The sequence below is a fragment of the Cupressus sempervirens genome, chromosome 8, assembly GCF_028749045.1.
Source record: "Cupressus sempervirens isolate cs-2001-9-10 chromosome 8, ASM2874904v1, whole genome shotgun sequence".
Classification (NCBI taxonomy): Eukaryota; Viridiplantae; Streptophyta; class Pinopsida; order Cupressales; family Cupressaceae; genus Cupressus; species Cupressus sempervirens.
The window spans coordinates 400,901,377-400,917,622 of NC_143125.1; the positions used below are offsets into that span (position 1 = coordinate 400,901,377).

General features: G+C 34.8%; 1 long non-coding RNA gene across 2 annotated transcripts in view; it reads right to left on the minus strand.

Moving 5' to 3' along the window:
• Positions 1-679: 679 nt before the first annotated feature.
• LOC149542978 (uncharacterized) overlaps positions 680-16,246 on the minus strand; it is a 75,810-nt gene continuing 60,243 nt past the window's right edge. For both annotated transcript variants that reach the window (XR_016355203.1, XR_016355202.1), the window contains one exon: positions 680-1,082. This is a non-coding gene — a long non-coding RNA (uncharacterized LOC149542978). The remainder of the gene's footprint in view (positions 1,083-16,246) is intronic.

Genomic DNA, 16,246 nt, shown 5'->3' on the forward strand with positions numbered 1-16,246 from the left:
AGATATCCTTTGCAATTGGTCATGGAAAAAAGAGGGACAAAGTGGATTCTTAGTTGGGCATATGTAAAGATTTCAAAAAGGTTGTGTTTGGAAATCCCATAATAAAAGGAAGTGGTCTTTTAGTCCCATATGATCCCGAGTCTAATGATTATATGTACATTTTTCTTGAGGTGATATTGTACAATGAATCTTCACTTGGAGGCTATGAAAGTTATTGGAGTCAAACTTAGAACTTTAATTTAGATATAACGGTTGCATTATATAAGTTTCCAACCTTATATGCAACCTATAATTACATACATGCCAAGTCCCTTGTAGGTCTGGGTTTGCATCCTTTACATGAGCTATTTGAACTAAAATCCTTTCTTAATTTGACTTCCTTTTTGGAATCCATTTACACATCATCCCAACACCATAATGATAAAATTCAATATATGCTTTTCTGGTGCCCTTGTATAGTAAGACGATATCCCCTTTGTGAATGACTCTAAAAATATGATCTTATGGTCTCTAATTATTGTGGGAAACTCATAAGAAAAACAGAATGCCATACACACTTCTAATTAAAATATAAATATAAGATGTCATATATTCATAAATCTCAAAATTGGATTTCTTTCTAACTTAATAACTTGTACAATAATAGACAATTTGACAAGTAACTTATAGTACACAAATATTCTATAGTTTAACCACATATATATATTTAGTTTATTACACCACTTCTATAACATCATTGCAACTAAACAAACCATATTCTCTACAATCTAATAGCTCTCACCATGTAAAACATAAGTAAATTATAATGCTAATCTTTGCATATGTGCAGAGCAAAATAGCTCTCACCATATAAAATGTAATTAAACTATGATAAATAATAATAATAAGGACAAGTGCAAAGCTACATAAAAGGAAATTTATTTGACAAGTTCATTGCAAATCAGTCCTCACTTGCAAGGTAGCAAATTTCTCCCACACACCCTTGTCGCAACATTCATAGCCCTGAAAACCAGCCTGATAACAGTCCAGCGTGTATCTGCATGGATACTTGTCTTCACATAGCACTAGAGCTTTTGCCATACCTGCCACAATAATCAATTAATTCAAATTGTAGTACAAATCGTCAGAGTCTATGAAGTAATCAATTTGTACTGAACATAAGATACCTTCCATCATGCCCACTACCACTACCACTACCATTGTTATCATCAACACTACTCTCAACAATTTCATTGCCTTGGCCTTTCTCTTTTGTGAAGAGATCATTACAAAGGCTAAGAATTTATTAATTTAATCAATCTCGTAAAATTGTTCATCATTTATTGTCTCGTCTACCTATCGGCCAGGCTTAAGCATTCTAAAAATTTATTTATTTATACATAATCATACATTGTTTATTAAATTAATGATTTCCTTGTCTTGTTAGTACTTGCGCATCATTATAATTATTAATATTTATTACATTATATTTATTTATTTTTCTAAAATTTTCTCTTCTTTGTTAACATATCTCTGTGCATTTTAAAAATTATTTTCTATTTTATAATATTAAAATAAACTATGTAACTTACATTTTACATTAATAGAGATTTAAATTAATTAAAAATTATGTATATGTTTTATATTTATTATTCTATTATAATATGACAAGTACTTAGTTGCTATGTGGCACTTGTATTTTATATAACACAGAGAACACATAATTTTTTTGAGAAATAATATACAATTATTTAATTTATGTAATTTAACATAAGAAGAGGAGAGGTGAAATAGGAATAAAAAAGAGGTTGTAAAGATGACACAATTCATTAAGTGTTTTATTTGGACATTTTTTTACATATAGACAAAATTAACATTTTATTAATAATTTTTAGTTAAATATTATAATTTTTATATTAAAACATAAATTCATTCAAAATTCTAAATAATATGAATTATTAATTATATTATTTTTAATTTTTTTTAAAAATAAAAAAGTGGACGTGCCACTACATATATTATTATAAAATAAAATGGTTCAAAAACTCAATTGGGAGAGAACCATAAAGAAAATATGACATCGCTATTTTATACAAAATGATATATGTGAGTAATTGAAGTCAAAAGGTTAGTGCAGTTGCCATCTTGAAACACACACAAAAATCCCAAAGACAACCTAAACTACACTAAACATTACATATGCAGATACAAAACCCTTTACATATGTTGAGTATATTGTTTGTCGATTGTGATTAGTTTTTGCAAATCATTGTCATGCTGAAAAAAAACCCATTGATTTATCTGTTTCCTGGTCTAGACCATCACACCCCCGGTTGGCCATGTAATCTGCCACAATGTTCCCTTCGTGAAGGGTATGTGACATGCATATTTCTTCAAAGGTATCTAATAGTAGCCAATTTTTTTGTAATTATATGCTAATCTCCAATTATGTGATTCCCACTTAATACATGCATTGATAATAACCATCGAGTCACCTTCCCCTTATATGTGCTAAAATTTGCCTTTTCTAGCAAGAACTAATCCTGCAAATAATGCTTGCACTTCAGCCATATTATTAATTCCTGTTGCAATGGAAAAGATTTAACTGCTAATAGATCACCCTAATTGTCTCTAATACATACCCCAATTCCACATATACTAGGATTACCATGTCAGCAACCATCAAAATTTAATTTTACAAAACCTTGGCTAGGTGGATACCAATGCGCTGTAGCTCTGTCTTGTACACCTTGAACTGAAGAGCTATGATACCAATGGCTAGGAATATGTATGCCTTTCCATTCATGAATGACTATGTTGTCCTAATTAGATACTATTGGATTACATTGGATCCTCAAATGACTAGCATTAACTACCTCAGAAATAGATCTTTCTAGATTTTGAAGAAGCATGTCAATATCTGAAGGATTGTGTTTAAATATCCTCTTGTTGTGTTCCCACCAAATTGCCCATACCACAAGTGTTGGAATAAATTTACTTAAACTAGAGAAGAGGGAAGATGAGTATAACTTTGGCCATGACTGAAAGAGGTTCCATAATTTGTTGGGTAGTGGGGTGAAGTACTACAATTTTCTGAGAACAAAAAATCAACATTTTTGTGCAAATGGACAATTCGAAAACAAGTGGTCCACATCTTCAATTTCTTGGTTCCACAACCATCAATTAAAAGGCTAGGAGCTATGAAGCTTGTTTAACTTGTCACTTTTTAATGCCCTTTTATTTAAATCTATCCAAGCAAAGCATCCTGCCTTAGGGAGAGTGATCAAATTCCAACAAAAAGAGTATGCGCAACAAGGAACCTTTCTAACCTCCTTCTGCTATAAAAATCTATAGGCCTCCTTAATTGAATAGTTACCATTTTTACTCGGGACTCATAGTAACCTGTCTTCTTTGTCTAACAAGTAGACTATTTTTCCTAAAAGTATTTCTAAAAATCTTATCTTACCTTGATCTGTTACTGGTAGTTCATGCAGATCTTTCCATATCACTTTCATACAAAATAGACATACAAATGAGACAAAATCCACAAGGCGACATCCCCACGCTCTTTTTGAACGTGTAACCAAATCTTGGCTTAAATCAGTCTTAATAAGTGAAGGAGCTCCATTCCATGAATCTCTCCAGAACTTAGCCTTGACATCATTGTTCACTTCCCATGTAATATATTTAACCACAACATCTCTTGAAGACATCACAAAATCCCAAATGGCTGAACCTTTGACTAGATTCAAAATATATAGCACTCTTGATGGGTAATTGTTGCTAAGATATTCTCATTGCATAATCTAGCACCATTTAGTATATGGCTTAGAATACATGTGCCATAGTAGCTTCCCCACAAAAGACTTGTTACGATTTACCAAGTCATGAACCCCTACTCCACCCAATGAATTTACCTGTGCCAGGCCTTTCAAAGAAACAAGTGGGACATTCTTTGTGTCATTCACATTCCTAGTCCATAAGAAATCCCTCAACAACTTCTAAATTGTTTGAATCACTATTGCAGGTGCTTTGAGTACTGCTAAGTAATAATTTAGAATAGTTGGCAATATTGATTTTATAAGGAGAATTTTGACTACAAGAGAAAGCCATTAACCCTTCTAGGACACAACTCTAGATTTAATTCTTTCAATGATGGGTTTTCAGTAACTAATTATATTAGTCCCTGTGAAAAGATGTATACCAAGATATACTGATGGCAGGGTGTCAATTGAGAAGCCCAAAATATTGATGATTCTATTTGAAATGGACTAATTGGTAGTGAACAAATATGTTTTTGATTTACATGCATTAACCTTTTTTCCTAAATCTGAAGTATAGAGATCCAAGGTTTTCTTAATCTACATGGCTTCATTAACATTAGACTCCCCATAAAGTAAAGTGCCATCCACAAAAAAAGAGTGTGTTATTGAAGTTTTCGTACCCCCAATTTTAGCACCTTTCCAATTGCCAAGTGTATGTTGTTTGTAAATAGTTCTACTAAAGGATTTTTCCATGAGAATGAATAAAACTAGAGACAAAGGATCTCCTTGCTGGACCCCTTGTGTGGATGAAAAGAAACTTGCTGGGACTCTATTTATTAAAAGTGCAAACCAAGCACCTGTTATGTAGACTTTAATCCATTTACATCAACCCTTTGAAAATTAAATTTTTGCAACACTTCAAAGAGAAAGTCCCATCTAACTTTGTATGATTTCATCATGTGAAGCTTGACCATGAAGATTGAATTTTTATTACTGTTAATTGAATGGAGTATCTCATGAGCTGAAAGTGTTCCTTTCATTATCTCCCTGCTCAGAACAAATCCACCTTGTTCTTGAGAAACTAGTTTTAGAATGAGATATTGCATTCTCAACTAAATTGCCTTTGTAATGATCTTGTATATTGTATTACATAATGATATTGGTCAAAAATCTGCAAAAGTTTTGGGACTTTTGATCTTTGGGATGATAACTATATTGGGTAGTGTTAAAATATTTTAACATAGCTTTACTTTTTTTTGACTCTTCAATGACATTCAAAAGTCCCCACCCTATGAAATTTCAGCAAGCTTAAAAAATAGAGTTGTATAGTCATCAAGACCCAGGGCTTTATTCAAAGGAAGAGAAAAAAAAAACTTTTCAAAGCTCTTGTATGGTGAAAGGAGCCATAAGACAAATATTGTTAGCATCTGACACAATAGATGGAATATTATTCAGAAGTTCATGCTTTGAAGGTCCACTAGATGCAGGAATAGTAGGTGGTACAAGTAGGCTCTTAAAAAATCTCACCCCTTCTTCTTGGATACAAATCTTATTAGAGATTTGTATACAAGTATCAACATTGTTAATGGAAAGAACACAACTTGCTGCCATTTTTTGTTTTGCCGATGAATGAAAAAAGAAGGTTTTTTGTCCCCATCTCTTAACCATAGTTCTCTAGATTTTTGTTGCCAGTATTTCTCTTCTTTATTGCATAATTTTTCCCATTCTATTTGTAAAGCTTTATGTTTATGATAAGTGTCATCATCTATACCTTGTTTAATAATTATGTTGAAAGCTTCAGCCAATTGTTGTTTGACTTTCCCTTTCTCTTTGAAGATGTTTTTAGAAACCACTTCATTCCATTTTTAAATTTGTTTCTTGGTATACTTCACTTTGGCAGCAAATCAATGCATTTTTTATCCTTCACCTTGTGGGGCACTTATCCACCATTGCTTAATAAGCTAAAGGAACTATGGATGACGAAGCCACATCTGTTCAAATTTAAAAGATGGTTGATGCTTGAAATCTTGTTGTGCCAAAGAGGGGCCTATGAGTAATGATATAGGGAAGTGGTATGAACCTGGTAATGGTAGAATATTTGATTGGAAGGTGTTGTTACTTAACTTTCGTTCTTGTGAAATGAGAAACCTATCCAATCTGACCACAATTTGGGAAAAAATTTCTCTTTGATTAGTCCATGTGAAGGTACCATTATTAGGCTCAACATCCAACAAGTTATTATCCTCTACAAAGCCCAAAAAATCTTGAATAGTTTTTAATGGTGGACAAATACCCTGATTCTTTTCTATCATCTTGAGGATAGCATTCAAATCACCACCCAAAATTATATGCTGATCGGTATGTATCTGGATAATCTGAGTCAAGTTTATCCACAAATTTTATTTATCTTGAGTTGAAGCAGGACCATAAACATTTATCAAAATGAAGGAGAGCTTAAATTTATTCATTTTCAAAAGCTTCCACTTGTCTTTTTGGTCTAACAATTGACCTTGTTGATCTCAGATTGGTTTTGACAATTGAATGTCAACACACTTAAGAAATTTACTAAGTTCATGCTAAGCTAGTAACATATGCCAAGTATAATATGTATGGATGCCGAGCTGTAATGAGTGCCAAGTCACTCATGTACTGAGTAAATAGTAAGTGTCAAGAAAATAGATAGAGCTGAGAAAGTTTCAAGTGTCAAGTGAGCAATAGATGCCGAGAAAGTTCAAGTGTCGAGCTAGATAGAATTATAGTATGTGCTGAGCATCAGTATTAAACAAGTGCCGAGTAACACAAAATTAACCTAGTTGTTTGTGATGGCACAAACAACTATGTAAACCATCTTTGAGTTGACATATGGATAGATCTCAAAGCTTTAAAGATAAGATTGAATCCATTTGAATTCCCTATACGATCAACATGCAACCAATCAAAAAAATGGAGGGAATTGAGCGAGAAAGTTGAATGAATCTCAATAAAAAATTCATACCTAATCATAAGCCACCAAAGTATTTTTAAAGGAGATGAAGCCCCATAATTTATTATGAATGTGAGAGAAAGCATTAGAGAATGCATGCGAGAAGGTGATGATAGCAGTAAAAAAGGGATGATTTGTTTAGCATACATTCAAGGTGACCTAGAAGAATGATAGAATTGCAGAATTAGCTAGCAGAACAAAGAATCAATGTTACATCAATTTCATATCAAATTAGAGAGGATCAAGATGAACTAAATTGGGATCTAAAATCAGCAATATCAGATTGTAAGCATATCAAATCAAATATTCTATTGTACTTTCTAACAATTGTATCAGTAGGATGAAATTCTTTGTATTAAGGTTGACTTAACAATCATTGTGAAATCCTTTAACAAGGTGACATTCCAAGTGAGTGTTCTAAAGTCCTTTAGCTAGGCACACTTTTAAGAGGGTGTTAAGATCCTTTAATAAGGTAGGATCTAACAATTCTTTATAAGCCTTTAACAGGGTAGTCCTCTCACAGGGCGAATCATGAGAATGGTCAAATCATGTAACCTTAATAGGTGAACTTTATTGCTATAGTAGTGACTCTTTGGAGGGTTTCTGGGTAGTCATATTTGGTGTCAAGTGTTTATGTGAATGCATTTACTTTACATGTTATTTCAATAATTTTATGCATGCATTGTTTTAAAGTTGAAAGTTTTATTGGTTAGAGCTTAGTACTTTTGATTCATAGCCCCCGCCCCCCTCAGAAGTATACGTTTCCTATTTATATTTCCAACAATTGGTATCAAAGCTAAGTTCTCATCAGGATAAGCCTTACGACTCGGAGAAAAGATCTTAAGATGGAGGTTTACAAGTTGGGAAAGACTATTGAAAAACAAGAGATTGAGATACATCTCTTACTATAACAACTAGATAAAGCTAGAGATTCCTTGAGAAGTTTGCTAAAGAGAAGGAAAGAGATTGTCATAGCAGAAAATGACACTCAATACAAAGAGATTAACACCAAAAATCTATTTGTAGATGGCAAATCCTATGAATTTAATGCAACAATTGTAGATCTCATGGACAAGAATAGAGCACAAGATGATGAGATCAAAAATCTCAAGTTGGAGCAAGAATCATAAGCAATACTGCTATGTGAGGTGACTGAACAAAAGAAGAAAGCTAAAGAAGACAAGGCCATGATTGAGGAAGACAAGAGAATTTTGTCAAACAGATTGGAAGAAAAATCAGCAAAGCTATCCAAGGTCTCAAACATGTAATTGGACACCCTAAGTCAAATGATGAATGCCCATCATGAGCTGAATGTCAAAGACATTGAGATAACTACATTGAAGTTGCAAAATGACCAACTATAGAATGACTTGAAAAGAGAAAAGGAGTTTGCTAAAAGTTTCAACAAGTCAAATGAAGCCATCAAGTACTTTGAACAATTACTAAAACTCCCTAGATCTAGTAAAGACACATTAGGATTGGGATACAAAAGCACTGAAGAAGGAGAATCATCCAAAGCTACTAAGGAAAGAAGCAATAAAGGTAAAAACTTTAAACCTACTTGTCATCATTGTGGAAAGAAAGGACACACAGTTAATGTTTGTAGGAGCAAGAATGCTAGTCACCAAGCCAAAGAACATGAAACATTGTTACAAGTGCAACAAACAAGGTCATCAGGGACATGAATACAGAACCAGAACCATGCGTGCACCAATATTTGAAGGATGCTGCTACAATTGTCAAAAGTTTGGACATAAAGCCTTTGAATGCAGATCCAAGTCCACATGGTCATCAAATAAGGGAAGAACTCATGAAAATTCCTACAATTGGGACTACAATACAAGGCACAACTATCATTATTGTCAAGAGTATGGACACATCCTTAAGAATTGAATAAGAACACATTTCAATGGAAGCTATAACATATGGTTGAGTCAAACCACATGCTTTAGTTGTTTGAAAACTGGTTATATTAGCAAGCATTTCCCAGCAAGGACAAAGGCACCTAACTTAGAGTTCAACAAGGGAAAAGGAAAGGTAGATGTTGAGTACATTAGAAGAGAGATGAACAAAACATGGAAGAAGAAAGATGGATGCAACACATCAAATGAAGGGATCACTTCACCTCAAAGGTTAAGTGATCACATTTCATCAAACTAAGAAAAAGAGGTATGTGGGACTGATTTTTAAGTGCCTCATCATACATTAGTTCCAAGATAAAGTTAGTGCTGAAAAGGGATACACTAGCATGAATAAAGATGCTAGGAAAAACCAAGGTCAAAACTTTAAGTTTTATCTTACTGCCAAGAGAGAAAGTTCTCTTCAATTACCGAGTTACCAGCCAAAGTTAGTAGTGTAATCACCTAAAAATGGTCATCTAGACTATTAGCCCCCTTCTCAGCATTTTGGCTAAATTAATTTAATCATTTATTTAGACCAAATTGCTAATAATCAATTTATTTGATTATAACCTATAGTTTGACTATGCTATCCTAAGTTCATTATTTGATTAAAAGAACATGTCCCCTTTTAATTAAATAAAAGACCCCATTCTTATAACCCACTTAAAGTGCACACATAAAGTCCTTTTTCTATTTTGCAATTAAAAGAAAAGGCTTTGTGACTTTTGTCTTATATGACAAGTCAACTTATATTCTATTGGTTGATTTGTGTGTGCACATGGATCACTCCTATTTTCGAATTCCACCGTTGATCATCCACCATCTTCATCTTGATCTCCACCGTTCATACATCTTTAAAAGGGAGAGAGCTTTCCCCCTCAATCCTCATCTTTTGAATATTGTTATGCTGCAGGTTTTCTAACAGGTTTCTTTGGAGCTTTGTGGAGAACTTCTATTTCTTGTCTACATTCTCTCATACCATAGCATTTTAGCTTAGATTCATGTTGCATGTTAGTTTAGCTTCTATTTTGCAATAATCTATCTCACATAGCTTATTAATGGTATTTTAACACTCTCATCCATGCTTAGAATAGCTGCATTTTTCATATTCATTCTAGTTTAATCTTTAGTTGCATTGCGTTCTTGAGGAACTCCTTGGGACATTTGCATTCTTGCATCTTGTCTTTGGAACCTCCCATTGCATGGTTTACTAGCAAGAAGAGTATCTCTAAGGCTCATCTGAGAGCCTTCTTATTCTTAAAATATACTCTCTTGCACTCTGTGGATAGGGAGCTCTAAGCCGGCATCTGAACATTCCAATCTCATGGAATCGTTTGGATAGAAGGGTTTAGAGTGTGACACAAATCGAGTGTACATTTTTGGCGCCCACCGTGGGGCTTGAATCAAAATTTCAGCTCCATTTGCTTTCATTTCTTATTTTTGGTTTTTTACAGCAGCATATTGGGTCTAATCAAATGCTTTTGTAGAATTATCACTTTGGTTTTAAGGCCAAGCCATAAGTAAATTGGTTTGAAGGCCAAAAACTTAGTTGGTTTAAAGATTTGATCATATCTTTTAAACCGCTTGGAGTTTGGTTTTGAAAGTTTTTTTGCAAGCTGGATATATGCTCAAAATGTCTCAGTCCGATTTGCAGAGCATTTTGACATGATTTTCGGGAGTTATGAGTTTTTCTTTGTTTTCCATAAAAATTCGTTTCTGATCGCAAATCAGCGCATTTTTTGAAAAAACTTACATTTTCAGAAAGCTTTTCGAATTCTAATGGGGGTTCTTTCTTTGTGTTTTTAATTTTGAGATCGTATTAAGAATAAAAAATTCGATTTGATAAATTTGGCCTGTTTTGACAAAATCAATCTCTAGGGAGCAAATGAAGAGATTTTTTAAAATTTCTTGCATTTTTGGAAAGCTCTCTGATTTTTAACAGGGGTCTCTTTTTTTCATTTTCATTTTTGGATACGAAATCATAGCAAAAAAGTTCAATCTTGTTGACTAGGTCAAAACCAAAGAGTAAAAATGAAAGCATTTGTGATTAACTTGCACTTTCTTTGCATGTACTTGGTTGGAGGATAAATTAGATTTTTGAAGCAAATCACCACTTTTTATTGCATATTTTTATGTTATTTCACACTAAATTTTGTTGCTAACAAGTTGTGATTTCAGGTTGCCATCCTTGTGAAAAAAATTGAAACATTGCATAAAAAGAACGCATGTCAAAGCTTCAAATGCACAAGGGCTACTAACGATTGTTTGCAGGGCTGCCCAAAGCATAAAAATCCAAATTTCTTGCTTTATTGTTTTCATGTGTGGCATTGAATAATTGTTCATTTTTCATAGGCACATAAAACTTGTGATTGGAGTCTTTTGGTAATAGGAGAGTATGCTCTTCACCCTTGTGGTGAATCAGAAATCTTGACTTGCCATTTGGTTTCAAAAGCAAAGGGTAACTGAATCTTCTTGGCGTGTTTGGGAGAAAACAATTGGAATAGAAGAGTATGCTCTTCACCCTTGTGGTGAACCAGAAATCTTGACTTCCAAAATTTGATCCACTTTGTGTAGTTAGAATCCTTTAGAGGGCCTGCTCTCGGACAACCTGAGAGGAACGACCCAAGTGGGGACAAGCAGATTACCCGGCTCTTCCAACCCACTATAAACTCAAGGCTACCAAGGACACAAAACTTTGGTAGACGTAGTGTTTATCTTCGTCTAGTGTGATCGCTTATGGGATTTCGACCATAGGGAGATCACTAGGCAAGAATGCTTAAGGTACTCTTGTGATCGCAAGATCGGTTACTCATCGCAAGGTGAGGTGTCCCGTAATTGGGAGCAAGAGGAACACTATGAACGGAAGCCTGATCTAAAAACTCTAAGTTAGTAACTACCTTTTTTTAGCCGCTCAACTTCTTGGTACAAGGATCGATCCTAGTGGACTACCCGGATCACCCCAAGATTTACACTCACCATATGTGTTCCTTTGGTTGTGCTTATGGCATTTCCATGACAAAGCCAATATCTCTTGTGGGAAACCACTTGGTGTGAGGCAAAGGAGCATCAAGCGTGGGCCAAGTTGTTGAGTAATGAACCATGACTTCTAAGTAGATATTGCTTGATGTGTTCTCGAATGTGGTATACCTGTGAAAATCTTTTGAACATACACATGATGATAGTTCTAGGGATTTCTTTTAAGACCTCACATATGCTTGTATCATGCAAGGTTGCTTTGTCCCTTGCTTGATTGTTTGAAGACTACTCCATGTGTCACTATGTTGCTTGGAAAGAAATTATTTTTGAACATCAAACTTGCTATGCTATCAACTATTGTCAAACTTTGTCAACCAAGTCAAAGCATCATGTCTTAACATTTTTCTTGTGTTGCTTGCTAAGGGGAGTCTCATCATTTGACTTTGATTTTCTATGTCTCTAGTTTTTGAACATGCTTAAAGTGGCTCTTTGGTCTTAGTGCTCTTGGTCTTTTTGTCTGCATGGTCTATGTCCACTTGCTAGTTATATTTTTGCTGAAATGGTTGCCTTGATTTCTTGACTACACTCTTGGGTTGGAGAGTTGTTCACTTGTCACCCCGCTTGCTCTATCTATTTGGCTATTTGGGCATCTTGCCTAGCTATTGACTTGAGTCATTCATGTCGTAAGTTTCTTGGACATATTGTTTGACAAGTCACTTTAATCTCTCTATACTATCTTGGCAAGTGAACACTCTACCTCCTATAGTTTCAACATCAAGTTATCTTCTAGGCTCTTTTATGCTTGGCTTTGCATCTAAAACTATGGGATCTAAACCTTGTGCTAGAAAACCTCAACCAAATCTAGATGATCATGATATCCTCCATGTCACTAAAGAGTTTCAAGATCTATATGTGCAATACAAAGAACTAGAAGAGACAAATGATCTTTCTTACCTTCATTTCTCTAAGCGCATGACAAAAATGAAGTCTAAACTTGAGAAAAGGTTAGAGGAGAAGATTGCATCATTACATGAATCTTCCTTAAGGTCCTTACATGCATGTGAGTCACCTTCTTTGAGGTCATCCTCTTCTTCTAGGTCTACGTGCTCTACTTCAAGACATCAAATGTCTTCTTCTTCTAGATCTAAAGACCTCTTTAGAGAACAAGCAAGTGATACCTCCTTTGAGCCTATGCTAAAATTTCAAGATGGACCTATCTTTGACCAACCTAATGATGAAGACATGGATGCATACCATTCACTTGAGAAACAACAAAAGGACTCTAGACGTACTTCTAATAGAACTTTCGCTCCCTTAGAAGATTCTTATGATGACACTTTGCAAAAAATTCTTGGCAATAAGATCATCATGTTACCTAAGTCTAGCTCATATGGAAACCCATTCTTGGATATCTATTGTGCTTATCATCAACATAATGAGCATAGTACTTCAGATTGCATTGAGCTAAAACATAAAATCCAAGATCTTATTGATAATGGAATTATTGGAACCTCTAGTGACTCATGTGCTAAGGATACTTCTCTTGAGCAAGATTACATTGATGAACCTATGTCTAGTGATGGTTTCCTTGATATCTCCACTTCTTCCAACACTCATGCATCTCCCAACACTTCAAAGCTTTCCAACATGCCTCTATCAAAAAAGGAACCTAATGCTTTCCACATTGACTACGTGTATCCTCAAGGGCTACCTCTAAAAGAAACTCAAGCTAACCTTCATTTGGCTGCAAACCTTTTCCATGCTACTAATCCTAAACATCCTCAACCTTCATGCACTACTATGCCTAATCCAAGTACTACTCCATTCACTCTTCATTCTCCCTTGTCCTTAGAAGTGGCTCCATGTCAAGAGGACTCTCAAAAAGAAAATGCTATAAATGTTAAGAAAGATCAAGATCAAGCACCCTTTCATCTCCTTCAAAATGTCACTCCTCCATATCCTATATCTTGTCCACCTCCTAAGTATGATGAAGATATCACTTCCATTATCTCCCTTGAGCTTACTGAAAATTATGAGAAAAGTTCTCTTCATATGCTATCCAAGGCTACTTGTCAAGATCAAAGCATCCCCTCATGTTCTACTTCTCCACATCCACTTCAAAACTATGCTCAAGCTTCAAGTGCTTCTATTAGAAATGTTGTTCCTATCAAAGGTACTCATGAATCTATTGATGGCTTTGACCACATTGCTCACTCTAAAGATGTTGATATCTCTTTTCACTATCCATTTGCATCTCCTAAGTCTATCCTTGGTCCTTATCCATCAAAGCTAAAGCCTTCAAACCTTCCATCTATATTGGGACCTTATGTTCCTTCATCTCCTACATTTTCTAGTCCTAGCTCTCCCATCATACCTCAAGATCAACAAAGACGCTCATCCTTGATGAATTATCACTCATCTATCCATCTAAACCAGTCATATCAGCCTTATTCATCCACAAATCCCAAGTCCTTTGGAAGTGAGAATAAAAATAAGAATCCATTGAAAAAGAAAGATCACTATGTCCCATCTAATCGACATGTGAATGCTAAGAAGGAAAATGCACAAAGGAGACTACAAAGGTCCACTGTTAAGAGAGCTAAATCAAAGCAAATATGGGTTCCTAAACCCATTATTGAAGAAATGTGTTTTGAAGTATCCAAAGCAAAATCTAAAGCTATATGGATTCCCAAGTCTCTTTTAAAATACTTGAATATTGAAAATACTTCAAAGTTGACATTCAAGCTTCCAAAGGCTTCTATTCCATCTTCTTCCAAAAATCTTCCTAAAAATATTCCAAAGCCTTCCACTCCAACTTTTTCCAAATCTCTTCTACCACCTCATGCATCTAAATCTCAAGCTATTTCATCCATGATTCCTCCATTGTTCCAATACCCTTCAAGGTGTGTGTCAATGTTGATCTTGTCCAATATTTTAGCTACCCACATGAAATCCTCTAAAGCTTACACCTCCTTTCTATACATGAGCTATTATCCTCCATATACTCTTCCTACTACCATTTCTCTTTCATCACCCTATCAACATCTTTGAGCATACCTTTCTATGGTCTTGGCTTATCATGACTTATCTTTCTTATAGGAGCACTATCTACATTCAAAAAGCTTGAGCTCTTTCTAAAAATTCAAAAAAAAAAAAAAAAAAATGAAAATGTGCCTTGGTGAAAACCACTTCTTGTGGCACCTTGGTAGCAAAAGTAAAGAGAAACAAATGCATCCTATGGTGAAAACTACTTCTTGTGGCACCTTGGATAAGTACCATGATGAAAACCTGGCAAACAGGCATCATGCGTAATTCTTCCATCATCCATCTATCCCCTCTTCTCTCTTTGATCTTGACAATGTTGAGCTATCTTTGCATATTGGCTATCTTATCCACAAGATTTTCTATTGTGCTCTCCCATTCACTCATAGCCTCTATCTTGAGCTTTATTCTTATTGCTCTATCCCATTGCTATACTATCTAGTTGACCCCTTGGTCTTGATCATAATAAATGAAACATGGTTCTCATAGGTCTCTTGACATGGCTACTCTTTTGGACTATACACTTCATGCTATCTCACTTGTTGGCTTCATTGCTTATCCTACATGCTATGTTTCTCATTACTTCCATTTCTTATCCAAAATATGCTTCATATGACTATTTCACCTCTTTCCCTAGCTTGGGTACTCTTGAGGAGTCAGTCCTTGAGGATCACTTTCACTTGCTTCACATTCCTTTCTTATGCATCTTTGCTTATCTATCGGCTTGTTTCTCCATCATGTCCTATACCTTGCTAGACATTGGGAGAAAATGATGTGATCTTTCTTGAGAACTAGTGATCTCTAAATTATTCTAAAAATTCCAAAAAAAATCATATATGATCCTGAAAAAAATCCTAAAAATCAGAAAATGTCCTGAAAAAATGATCATCTTAGTGAAAACCTAGCAATAGGCACTTTGATGTATCACCAAAAAAATTAAAAAATTAAAAAAATAAAAAAAAACTGAAAAAAGTCCTGAAAAAATCTGTCAAGTGGTGAAAACATGGAAACAGGTGCTACTTGAGACCCTTGCACCTATGTCTATCAATCTCAATCACCTATTTTGCTACACATTTCCTAGCTTGGAATTGTTTCTTGTCCCCGTCTTGGGGGCACAACTGCTTAGCCTATTGAGTTATTCTTGTGCATTAGGGTTTCTTTGACAACTCACAAAATAGTGTTTCTCAACACTTCCCCCACCTTGACATCAAGTGTTTTTCAACACTTTTTAGATAGTTTACCTACGGTCTTCGATGTTGTGATATTTCTCACTACCAGAATCAAGTCTTAAAAAAATGGCCAAGTGACTTGCACACACGCACTTTAACACTTAAACGACTGAGCTATGCTGATCTTTATCTACTTTGTGTGCTGTCTATGATGATTTCTTTGCCATGTATTCCCTCCCTAATAGTCTTTCAAGGATGTCATTGACTAGAAGACTGGGGGCATGGGACATATTTTCTTGATTTCTGCTTGTGGGTATACTTTTGTTTGTCTATAGTGTTGTAAGCATTCATGCTTGTCCTATTCAACACTTTGACTTATAAATGTATCATCCTTGATTGTTTTGCAAGACCGCACTTAGGGTTTATCTTGGC